Below are 12,943 nucleotides of genomic sequence, written 5' to 3'. Positions count from 1 at the left end.
AACACTAAAATGTTCATTTCCATTTTTATGTTAAAAGCTTTGTGCTTGGCCAGGCGCAGTGGCTCACACTTGTAATCCCAAAATTTGGGGAGGCCGAGGCAGGTGAATCACCTGAGGTCAGGAGTTTGAGACCAGCCTGGTCAACATGATGAAACCTGTCTCTAGTGAAAATACAAAAATTAGCAAGGCATGTTGGCAGGCATGTGTAATCTCAGATACTCAGGAGGCTGAGGCAGGAGAATCACTTGAACCCAGGAGACAGAGGTTGCAGTAAGCCAAGATCATACCACTGCACTATAGCCTAGGTGATGGAGACTCCGTCTCAAAAAAAAAAAAAAAAAAAAAAAGGCTTGTGCTTTTCCTACATAAGAGTACATCTTCTGACTATAAAAATCCTGGAAGAAAACCTAGGAAATACTCTTCTAGACATCATATTTGTCAATTTATGGCTAAGTCCTCAAAAGCAATTGCAAGAATAACACAAATTGAGAAGTGTGATCTAATTTAGCTAAAGAGCTGCACAGCACGAGAAATTATCACGGGATTAAACAGACAGCCTAAAGAATGGAAGAAAATATTCACAAACTATGGGTATAGCAAATGCGTATTATCCTATTATCCAGAATCTATAAGAGACCTAAACAAATCAACAAGCAAAAAATAAATAACACCATTAAACATGGGCAAAGGACATGAACAGACACTTCTCAAAATAACACATGTAAGTGGCCAACAAACATTAACAAATGCTTACCATTGCTAATCAGAAAAATGCCAAACAAAACATCAGTGAGATACCATTTCACACCAGTCAGAATGACTTTTGTTAAAAAGTAAAATAAATAAATAAATAAATAAAAGATGTTGGGGAGGCTGTGGAGAAAAGGGAACACACACCGTTTGTGGCAATGTAAATTAATTCAGCTACTATGGACAGCAGTTTGGAAATTAAGAACTAAGAATGACCGTTGGATGCAGCAACCCCATTACTATACTAGGGGTATACTGAAAGGACAATAAATCATTGTAACAAAAAGATGCATGCACATGTATGTTCATTGCAGCACTATTCACAATAGCAAAGACATGGAGTCAATCCAGGTGCATCCAAGGTAGATTGAAAATCCAAGGTAGATTGGAAAATTCCATATATACCATGGAATACTAAGCAGCCATAAAAAGAACAAAATCACATCATTTGCAGCAACATGGATACAGCTGGAATCCACTCTCCTAAGCAAACCAATGCAGAAACAGAAACCAAGTATCTCATGTTTTCACTCATGTGGAAGCTACACATTGGGTGCACATTGTCATAAACATGGGAATAATAGACACTAGGAAATAAGAGCAGGGAGGGACAGAGTGGGCCAGGGTTGAAAAACTACTTACTGGGTCCTACGCTCACTACCTGTGTGATGGGCTCAACTGTACTGCAAACCTCGGCATCCCTCAATATACCTTTGGAAGAATCCTACAGAGGTACCACCTTAATTTAGAATATAAACTAAAAAAAAAAAAAAAAGAAAAAGAAAAGTTTACTATAAGTAGAGAATAGAAATTTCTTTTTAAGATAAAATTTATTGAAGTAAAAAATGGATTAAACTTTTATAAAGGGCAGAGTTTTCTAAGAATTTCAAAGCAATGCATTCATTGCAAAAGATGGCTTTAATTACTTAATCTTTTTTTTTTTTTTGAGACAAGGTCTCACCGTCACCAGGCTGGAGTGCAGCGGTGCAGTCTTGGCTCACTGCAACCTCCATCTCCTGGCTTCAAGCAATTCTCCTGCCTTAGCCTCCCAAGTAGCTGTGACTACAGGTTCGCATCACCACGCCCAGCTAATTTTTGTATTTTTAGTAGAGATGGGGTTTCCCCATGTAGGCCGGGATGGTCACGATCTCCTGACCTTGTGATCTGCCTGCTTTGGCCTCCCCAAGTGCTGGGATTACAGGTATGAGCCACCATGCCTGGCCATTGTTTAACCTTTGTACTAATAAAACACTACCTTTCTAAAATCATGTATATACAACAGATCAATATTAACTGTATTTTTGTCCAATTACTCTAAACAGCATTACACATATACATCCTCTGTTATCTAAACTTAAAATAAGTAGAAATTTTACTTTATTTATGTGATTATTTTTCTATTTAAGCAAACTTCAAGTTATGTCTAGTCACTAAAAATACTAAAGGCCACATTTTGTAAATGATACATTATTTTCATGATAATGTTTCTTGTTTAACTTAAACATTATTATTATTTTTACTTATTTTAGATGGAGCTGGACTGTGTGGAACAAATAATTAGAGAAAGAGAAGTACGTTGCCAAAATTTATTAATTAAATTTAGGTTTATTTTAGAAATAAAGTGTAAATAGCAAATGGCATTCCTTTTCATTCTTGGGTTAGTAGATACTACGTCAAGTATTTTTTTTCTTACACACATCTAATGAAAGATGTGAAAACAAAAACTTTCACAGAGAAGACTGTACTTATGCACCATAAATTCATCATGTTCTGTAGCTTAAAAAATTCCCAAGAAGTCTGTGCATCTCTTTTTCACTGGCTCTACACTTTCTTAAGTTTTGCCATCCTCATGGAACTGTCAGCCAGCACACTGAAACGATTCTCAGAAAACACAGGCATCATCAAGTTCTCAGGGTTTTGGTAGAAATTGAAGGCCAACAGACCTCAGACTCATTCAGAAATGCTTAGTTGAGCAATAACCCTTCATAAGCAGTCACTTGACAGGTGACATTTTAAATCTCCTGTCATTTACTGTGTCATTGGCTTACACTTGTTCTCAGGAAACATTCCAGATTTTTCACCATGAAATAAAAACACCCATGTCAATGTAATTCTTGTCAAGTTACTCAGCCTTGTCTCTCACCACTTACTGCACTCTGCCCTTTGCTCTAGCCCAAACTTGATGGAGTGGAACTCTGCAGGGCTCTTCCTCACCTCAGGCTCTTTGCCTTTGCCTCTTCCCTCTATCTGGGATGCTTTTTCTTGTCCTTTAGGTATCAACCTATGTTATCTCCTCCATCAGAAAGCCCATGATATTGACATAAAAGTGGGTAGATGTCCCTTCTATGTGTTCCAGTAGTGCCCTGCTGTATACCTGTCATGGTATCTATGACTCTATATGGACATTACCTGCCTGTCTGTTTTTTAGGTTATAGCTTATGACTGTTGAGAGGTGGACCATGCCATCTTCATCTTGTAATTCCAGTGCTGGTTCTAGTACCTTAGCATGTGGCTGTTGATTACATGAATGAAGACTGAAAAAGCTCTGATATTTAAACACAGTTAGAATTAATGCCATGTGTAAATTATTAAATAGTAATTTTGTATTGTAAATGTACATACATATTTCTCATACTTAAAAACTCTGATAAAGTTCACAACTCTTTAGTTTTTAAACTCACATTTAGTTAACTGAAGTGCTTTAGGTAAAGGATGTAATTCTTTATTTTTCTTTCTAGCTGTTGCTGTGTTGGACACTTGCTCCCATCAATTTTCTTCTCTAGAATCCACTGGTAAGCCACATCTAATGAAGAGAATATTTAGCCATAAAGTTTTAAGGAAAAATTGTATGATTTAAAAGATTATAAAACTTTATTACTGGGCTATTTACACATTTTAATTGTTTCCATAAAATATATAACATTACAATATTTACTGAAGTAGGATATTTTTGTATCATATGTACGATGATAATTTATAGGGTATTTTAAATGATGCTTGTTAGCCTCCTTAAGTTTTAAGTGGATCTTGCAAATAAAAACAAGTATTATTGAGTTTGACATACTCAAATTGCCCAAATATCAGCTGTTTAAACAACCAAGTCATCATTGATACTTTAGTAAAGGTTAGTAAAGGTCATCGAAGGCTTATTTGCAGTTTACAGTTTTTATTACTTAGGAGACTTAAGGAGTACCTGCCAGGTTTGTCCATGCTAATGCTACGATTTTGTTTCTGTAGTTCAACCATATTTTGTATGGAGATACTTTGAGGCTCTGTAAATATCTGGTTACTCCTCAGAACCCACTAGATTTAGCATTTCATGGATGACTTGTGTTTGAACAATTATTACTATGATGGTTGCCAGATGATTATTTTCTTATTCTCTTCTTTGTTCTACATGGAGAAATAAAACCAATAAATATGGGAGAAGGAAAGCTCATGATTCTGATGCTCCAATTCCCCAAGATTAGGCCAGTGGTAGACATTCCAAGCTGACTTGATGTGTTTTTGATTTGTCTCCATTACTCTGTCAGCACTTTTTTACTTTCTGGCACAAGATGTTCTAAGCTCATCTTGTATTTTCTCTGCCCCAGCGCTGGAATGAATAATTTTTTTTGGAAGCAGAGGTGGAGCCACTGAGGAAGCACAGGCAAGCCCTCCCCAGCGTGTACTCACTGGTCCCCAACAGAAGAACAGCTGCCGCATCCACTGAGGTACCAAGAAACTAGCAAAGGGCCTTCTGGCTCTCTGGGGACAGTCCTCATGTGGTCCCTGGCTCAGCCTCAGAGGTTCTGGATTAGTCTTCCTGTAGCCTCTGTGCTGTGTCTTTAGATCGGGGCTCTGTGGGAAGGGTCCTGGGAGACCCAACAGCACAGTGTGTCTCATCTGCCAAATGTCCCTCCCTTCCTAACACTTTGACACTCAGGAATAGGGTAGATGGCGTGTCCAGGCAGTGCCAGGCCACCTCACTGTCTTCTTTGAGATGGGCCCAGAGGGCCTTTGGGGTGAGTGTGGAGCTGGGAACCTGAAGCCTGAGGCTGACTGTCTCTCCCTGTGTCTTGGAGGAAAGGCCATTTCCCCCCAAAAAAACCCCAGGGCCTGACCTCTGGGCCTATATGCAGGGAGGGAGGGTCTGTGAGCTGAGGGGGACATTGTAATAAGACTTTGAGCACGGCTGCTCAGGGGCCTGGTCAGTGGACCATGGTCAGAGGTGACCTGGTCATCAGGACCTAGTCATTTGGGACCTCATCAGCAGGCGCCTGGTTAGTGGTGGGCTCCTCAGTAAAGGCCTCATCAGTGGGGACCTGGTGACCTAGTCATTAGAAGCCTGGTCAGTGGGGGGACCTAGTCAGTGGTGGCCTTATTACTGTGGCCTGATTGGTTGGAACATAAACAATGAAAAACTGGTTGGTGGGGCATATACAGTATACCAGGGGCCTGGTCAGTGTGGGGCCTTGGTGGCTTGGAGCCTGGTCAGTGAGGGCCTGGTCAGAGGTGGCTTGGTCAGCTGGGGACTCATCCATGGAGAATTGTTCAGTGGGGGGTCAGGTGAGCAGCAACCTGGTAAATAGTGGTCTTGTCAGTGGAAACCTGGTCTTGTCACTGGGGACCAGGTCAGTGGAAAATTGGTCAGTGGAGTCCGGCCCATGAGGCCTATTAAGTGCGGGCCTGGTTAGGAAGACATGGTCAGTGGGGACTTGATCAGTGGGACCTGGTCAATGGAGGAGTGGTCATTAGGGGCCTCATCACTGGGAACCTGGTCAGCGGCGGTTGGTCAGTACCTGGCCCGCTGGCCACTGTGTGACCTCAGGTAGGGGGTTTGTCTGTGGAGCCTCATGTCCATCTTCAGGGAAGGTGAGTCAGGGCACCCTGGAGGGTGGCTGGAAAGAGAAGGTGAGAAGATGTGTTGAATCCAATACTGCTTGGCAGACCTACAACTTTACAAATGACCTGTGTTCCACCTAGAGAGGGTGCCAGCCCTCTCAGCATTATGCAGTGCCTCTCGTCTGTCTGCATCCCCACTCTAAGGTGACAGTGATGAGGACCTGGGTGCACCCATGAGTGGAGAAGCTAGGCCTGTCCAGAGAAGCAAGACAAACACACACATATGTGCGCGCACACACACACAGGCACACATGCATACACAAACACATTGCATGCACACATGTCAGTTCAGGGGATAGAGGACACTGACTCTGGGCCCTGTTGACCCAAGCAGGCTTCCATTGTGGTGGGTTGTGTCACCCCACAATGTCACTGTTGCTGAGTCTCCATCGCCTCTGTGTTGTGGAGCAGTTAGAGACACACAGCAGTGTCGTGAGTGGCTCTGTGTGAAGGACCGTTTTCTAGATGAGAGGCACATCTCAACACAGCTCACTGATCAGACTCAGGTGAGTGGGACCTGCTCTTTTCTCTTCCTCCTGGCTTGGGGACAGTCACTATCAGGTGGGTGGTTTTGGTCTCTGGGCAGCTACTGAGGGTAATCCCTGAACACTCACCGGGTGCCTGTTCTGTGCTGAGAGTCATCTCATTCATCCTCGCAGCAATTCCATTCTGCATCTTTTCTGATCACCCCCGTGACCACCCAGGACAACCCCATAAGGGCCCTGTCACCAGGCCCAGTCCAGCTCCATGATAACCAAGACACAGGTCCAGAGACAACCGTCCTGCATCGTGCCTGCATCTGAACCCCCTTGGTGGGTAGTGACCAGCACAACATGGAAGAAGCCAGGGCAGCATGCGGCCAGCTGCTCTGCAGCCCCAGATGGCTCCTGAGCCTTGGGAAGTCATTCTTAAAGGGGAAGCTGGTCACTTTGAGGTCCCTGAAGGGAAGGGTGAACGTGCATCCTAACAGCCCTGGCAGCCAGCAGCATGCCATACATCTTCTCACCCAACCTGTGTGACAGAGGCCCCCTCCTGGGGCACAAGTCCCATACCTAAAGCATCCTGTCCCAGTTGGACCTCATCCTGAGCCCTGGGAGGGGAGGGGCATCATAGGCCCCCCTGCAGCAGCCAGGATTACCAGCCAGGGGACTTGGCCTTCTGTGGCCCTGGCCAGACTTAGAATTTAGCCCAAGACAAGACAAACTCACTCGGAGCAGCTTGTCAGTACCCGGGGCCTGTGTATGCCAGGTGAGGCCAAGCTGGCTCAAAGAGCAACCAGTTACCTCTGCAAGGGTGTGCCAGGAGCAGGTGGACCAGCCACCAACCTCCCCCACTTAAAGAAAACAGGGATGGCCAGGTTCCCACAGCCTGAGTTACCACCACCTGACAGCTGATGGAGTGGAGGCCTGAGGAAAAGCAGATGGCACTGGGGCTCTACCTCCAGGGCAGAATAACTGATTTACCCTGACTGGCAGGGAGTAAGGTTGGTGGCTGGTCCACCGGCCCCTGGCACACCCTTGCAGAGGTAGCTGGTTGCTCTTTGAGTCAGCTTGGCCTTGCCTGGCATGCACAGGCCTCAGTGCAACAAATGTGCTGCAAATGGAGCCACATAGAGGAAATGAGCAGCAGGCTCAGGAGCGGGGTGTGTGCTGCCTTTGGGGCTCCATTCCATGCATCAGGGCTTCTACAGCACTGTGGGCTTCTTGGATGCCAAGAGGCAGACCACAGGCCATCTTGAGAAGGACTCTGGTAAGAGCTTACTTGGATATGTGGATGATGTCCAGGATGTTGGCCTGGTGTCCCTGAGACAGCATTAACAGGTCCATGACTGGGTCCAGGTCCTGCCTGGGCTGATTGGCAAAGAGCTCACTGACAGTGTGGAAGGCATCTATGGTGAAGTGGGGTATATGTTCAAGTGCAGAAAGGGCCCAATCTGGTGGATGAACCACACGGCCAGCTTCTGGATGCAGGCACAGTGCCACATTTTTTGTCACTTCCTGATGCGCCCCACCAGCACTGAAGAGACAGCCTGGAGACAGGGCAAGAGGAAGGCTGAGAAGGATGAGTTGGTGAGTGCCAGATTCTTCCTGGCCCTGAGCCCACCCCCAGGGCAACACTCAACCTTTAGGAGTGGGAGAGCAAGATTGATGGCTTCAAGTGCTTCACCAAGAAGATGGACAACAGGGCACTCAGCTCAACTTCACAGCCAATGAGTGGTGACAGGCTTTAAGAAAGAGCATCAGAAAGCTGCCAGTTCTTCTTCAGCCTCAGCCAGGCCTTGGAGCTGGACCAGGCCATTCACTTCAGTATAGATGCCTTCCACACTGTCTGTGAGGTCTTTGCCAATCAGTCCAGGCAGGACCTGGACCCAGCCATGGACCTGTTAGTGCTGTCTCAGGGACACCAGACCAACATCCTGGACATCGTCCACGTACACAAGGAAGCTCTTACTAAAGTCACGGAGAGCAAACAACAAGTGGCAGAAGGGAAGATAGAGGTGCAGAGGCTGATGATGTCAGAATCACAGGAACAGGATTTCTTTGGCCACTTTGGCTGAAATTCACCACTTCCATCCAATTCCAGTGAGAGACATGGACTCACAGATGCAGCATTTCTTGCAACAAGAGATACTACTTTTTCAAAAAGTCACCCAGGAATTGAGAGTGTTGAATGACTCGATACTCCATCGTGGACTGTTTCCAGTTCAAGGATACTTTCTACAGCAGAATAATAACACTAGCAAAGAGCTAGTACAAGGATGGTTTTGTGCTCAACTGAAATCCAGCTGAATACAGAATTGTATAGGAAACAGTTAATATGGTGATAGAATAGAAACGGTAGCAAATGTGAACTAAATCATGCTATGAATGCCTAAACTACCGCTGTAACTTTTGGAAAAATGATAATACCACTTTATTGCTTTTTGAAGTATGAATATTTTAGTGTATATGCTCTAGACCTCAAACCCTATAAAGAGTCTCAAAGAAGTTGGCTGGATAAAGCCTGCTGTGGACGTCTTTATATTCAAAGATCGATGATGCAATTCGAATATGTGTCCACACCGAATCTCATGTTGAGTTATATTTCCTAATGTGGAAGGTGGATCCTGCTATAAGGTGATTGAATTATGAAGGCAAATTTCTCATGAATGGTTCAGCACCATCCCCTTGTACCATGCTCACAATAATGAGTGACTTCTCATGAGATCTGGTCACTGAAAACTCTATGTCACATCCCTACTCTCTGTGTTTTCCTCTTGCCATGTGAGAGAACTGATTCTTTCTTTGCCTTCCATGATTATTGAAAGATTTCTGAGGCCTCCTAGAAGCAGAAGCACTGTGCTTAGAACCACGAGACAATTAAACTTCTTTTTCAAAATAAATCATACAGAAAATGGCAAATGAAGACTGGAGCATTGCTATAAAGATACCTGGAAATGTGGAAGCAGCTTTGGAACCAGGTAATGGATGGAGGTTGGAAGAATTTGGAGGGCTCAAAAGAAGACAGATAGATGAGAAAACTTTTGGACCATCCTAGAGACTGGTTCAATGGTTGTGACAAAAATCCTGACAGAAACATGGACGGTGAAGGCCAGGCTGAAGAGGTCTCAGAGAGAAATAAGAAGCTTTCTGGAAAATGTCTTCCTTTTGGATATGGAAAGCTTACACAATGCCTGTACCATCATTGTACCTTAGAAGCAGTGAACTTGCTTTTTATTTCAGAGACTCATAGGCAAAGAGACTGTAGCCTTGACCCAGATGACACTTTGGACCTTGTAACTTTGAGTTAATGCTGAAGTGAGTTAAGACTTTGGGAGACTGCTGGCAAGGCATGATTGTATTTTGCAATGTGAGAAGGATATGAGATTCGTGGGGTCAGGGACAGAATAATATGGTTTTTCTCTATGTCCCTACCAAAACTCATGGGGAATTATATTCTGTAATGTCAGAGGCGGGGCCTAGGTGGAAAAAGATTTAGTCATAAAATGGTGCAGGTAGATCCTTCACAAATGATAAAGGACCATCACCTTGATAAAGGACCATCACCTCCTGATAGTGAGTGAGTTCTCATGAGATCTGATTCCTTAACAGGCTGTGGAACCTCTTTCCTCACTCTGTCTTCCTCCTGCTCCTGCTTTAGGAGGAATCTCATTTTCCCTTGGCTTTCTGATATAATGAGGAGGCTTCCTGATTCCTCCCAGAAACAGAAGACACTATGCTTCCTTCACAGCTTGCAGAACCATGAGTCAATTACACCTCTTTTATTTACAATAATGCAGATAATTAGAACTGCAGAGAGGAGCTGTGAAATGTCTTCAAGGCCTTTTTCCCTTTGTGTTGGCTATTAGCACAGGGCTTCTTTATATGCAAATTTCTGAAATCTTCTTGAATTTTTCCCCTTAAATGGGATTTTTGTTATTGCTACATAGCCAACCTGCTATATAGATATCTGAAAAAGTAAAAGCAGGCTCAGTAGTGGGTAGCAAACAAAGATTGGAAGGGTTTGGAGGGATAAGAGTATGAGAGGGAGTGGGAGGGACTGATTTAATCATGGATGGGTGGGGGTGGATGTGGAAGGGAAAAAGGGGTGGGTACGGTGGGAGGGAGTAGACTGGCTGTAGGGTGGTGGGTGGGTGGTGGGTAGAGGAAGGGGGAGTAGCCTGCTGCAGAGGCAGAGCCTCATGGAAAACCCCTACTAGGGCAGTGCACCTGTGGCTTTGCAGGTTTGAGAACCATGGCTGCTCTCATGGACTGGACTAGTGTTGAGTGCCTGTAGCTTTTCCACACGGAGGGTGCAAGCTGTTGGTGGGTCTAAGAATCTGGGGTCTGGAGGGTGGTAGTCCCCTGTGTGGGGGCTCCAAGTCCATATTTTCCTAATGCACTGCCCTAGTAGAGGTTACCCAAGAACTCTGCGTCTGCAGCAGGCTTCTGCCTGGAAACATTGGGAGGTGGGGGTGGGAGGCAGATCCTTCACCAATGGTTAGGCAGCATCTTCTTGATGCTGTCCTCATGATAGTGTGTTCTCATGAGATCTGGTTATATAACAGGGTGTGGCACCTCTTTCCTCTCTCAGTCTTGCTTCTACTCCTGCCATATGAAACATCTCCTTGCCCCTTGGCCTTCTGGTATGATTGGGAGGCTTCCTGATCCTCCCAGAAGCAGAAGCCACTATGCTTCCTTTACAGCCTGCAGAACCATGAGCCAATTAAACCTCTTTTCTTTATGATCATACAGAAAATTAGTGCTGTGAAGTGGAGCCATGAAATGCCTTCAAGGCCCTTTCCCCTTTGTCTTGGCAACCAGCACTCAGCTTCTTTTCATGGAAATATCTGAAGCCTTTGTGAATTTTCTCCCTGAAAATGGACTTTTCTCTTTTACCACATTGCCAGGCTGTGATAAAGATAGCTGACAATGTAGAACCAGGTTCAGAAATGGGTAAAAGACAGAGGTAGGAAGAGTTGGGAAAGCTTAGAAGACAACAAGATGAGGAAAATATTGCACCACTATAGAGAATTGTTAAATATTTGTGATCAGAAGGCTGAGAGGGTAAACACTGACGTCCAGACTTAAAAGTTCTCAGATGAAAATGAGGAATTTCCTATGAACAGGGGCCAATATTACATTTGATTGGCCTTAGCAAAGGATGTGGCAGCACAGGGACCCTGCCCTGGAGATCTGTGAAACTATGAACTTGGGGGTGATGATTTAGGATGTATCTGGTGAAATGAACATCTAGGCAGCATAGCACAAGAGGTGTCCTGTCTGCATTGAACAGCCTGTGTTCTTATGTGTGACCTAAGAAATAACTTCAAGTTGGAACTTCAAGTGGAGATCTAAAATTTGGAAAATTTGGAGCCTGGCCAAGTGGTCAAAAAGAAAAGCCGATTTTAAGGGGGAAAATTCAAGAAGGCTTAGGTTATTTGCATAAAAAGGAACCCAGTGCAAACAGCCAAGACAGTGGGAAACTGGCCTTGAAGGTATTTTAGAGACCTCTGCAGCAGCCCTTGCTGTCACAGACCGTGAGGCCTAGGAGAGAAGAGAAGAATGGTTTCCTGGGCCAGTCCCATGGCTCTGCTGCTGTGCTCAACCACAGGGCACTGCTGCCTGCATCCCTGCAGCTCCAGCACCAGCCATGGCTGAAAGATGCACAGGTACAGCTTGGGTCACTGCTTCAGAGGTGGCTCAAAGCCTTGATGGTTTCCACATAGTGTTAAGCCAGTAGGTGCACAGAGAAAGAGACTAGAGGCTTGGGAGCTCCTGTCTAGACTCCAGAAGATGTACAGAAAATCCTGGATGTCCAGGAAGAAGCTTTTCCAAGAGGCAGAACCTCATGGGGAACCTCTACTAGGGGAGCAAAGAAGAGACTTATAGGGTTGAAGCCCCCACAGAGGGAGGCATCAATGTCCAAACCCCAGATTCGTAGACCTACAAACAGCTTGCACCCTCAGTGTGGAAAACCTATGGGCACTCAACAGTAGCCCTGTCCATGACAGGCAGCCGCGGAGGCTGAACGCTGCCAAGCCACAGGTCAGATCTGCCCAAGGCCTTGGGAGCTCAGCCCCCACAGCCCTGTGCCATGGATGTGGGACAAGGATTCAAAAACGATGATTTTGGAGCTGTAGGATTGAGTGACTGGCCTGCTGGGTTTTGGACACTTGTGTATCCTATGAGTCCCATCTGTGTTTTGTGCTTCTTTCTAGCAATTTTCTTTTTTTCTGTTGCCTGGGAATGCTTACCCGTTGCCTGTACAATCATTTACCTTGGAAGTAGTAAACTTGCTTTATAAATCAGTGGCTCATGGGCAGAAGGGAGTGTAGACTTGTCTCAGATAATACTCTGGGCTTTGGGCATTTGAGTAAATGCTGGAATGAGTTAAGATTTGAGAGACTCTAGGGAAGGCATCATTGCATTTTGCAATGTGAGAAAGACATGAACATTGGGGGACCAGGGACAGAATAATATGTTTTGGCTCTCTGTCTCTACCAAAGTTCAAGCGGAAGGTTAATGGGAAATGTTAAAGGTGGGGGCTGGTAGAAGGTGATTTAAACATGATGGAGAGTGGAGGTTGGATGGTTGGGGGGGTGGGGAGGTTTGGGGTGGATTGGGTGGTGGGGAAGGTTGGAGGGGATTGTGGTGGGGTTGGGGGTGTAAGGCAGGGGTGGGGGTGCATCCTTCACAAACGGTTAAACAACATCTCCTTAATGCCGTCCTTCTGATAGTGAGTTCTCTTCATGATTTCGGAGCTGTGAGATTGAATGAACACTGACCTGCGGGATTTTGGATGTCCATTGGGCCTGTGGTCCCATTTG

The 12,943-nt window shown here is 45.1% G+C and overlaps 1 pseudogene across 1 annotated transcript in view; it reads left to right on the top strand.

The window, feature by feature from the left end:
* LOC117977370 (ankyrin repeat domain-containing protein 18B-like) overlaps positions 1–8,279 on the top strand; it is a 50,744-nt pseudogene extending 42,465 nt beyond the window's left edge. Inside the window, exons 12-17 of the transcript XR_010111166.1 lie at positions 2,280–2,321; positions 6,294–6,647; positions 7,208–7,383; positions 7,534–7,568; positions 7,762–7,880; positions 7,985–8,279. The product of XR_010111166.1 is annotated as an ankyrin repeat domain-containing protein 18B-like (transcript). The remainder of the gene's footprint in view (positions 1–2,279; positions 2,322–6,293; positions 6,648–7,207; positions 7,384–7,533; positions 7,569–7,761; positions 7,881–7,984) is intronic.
* The last annotated feature ends 4,664 nt before the right edge of the window (positions 8,280–12,943 follow it).

This window comes from Pan paniscus, chromosome 22 (genome assembly GCF_029289425.2).
Source record: "Pan paniscus chromosome 22, NHGRI_mPanPan1-v2.0_pri, whole genome shotgun sequence".
Taxonomy (NCBI): domain Eukaryota; kingdom Metazoa; phylum Chordata; class Mammalia; order Primates; family Hominidae; genus Pan; species Pan paniscus.
Note: the sequence above shows the minus strand (reverse complement) of the source record. Positions and strands in the feature narration are given on the sequence as shown.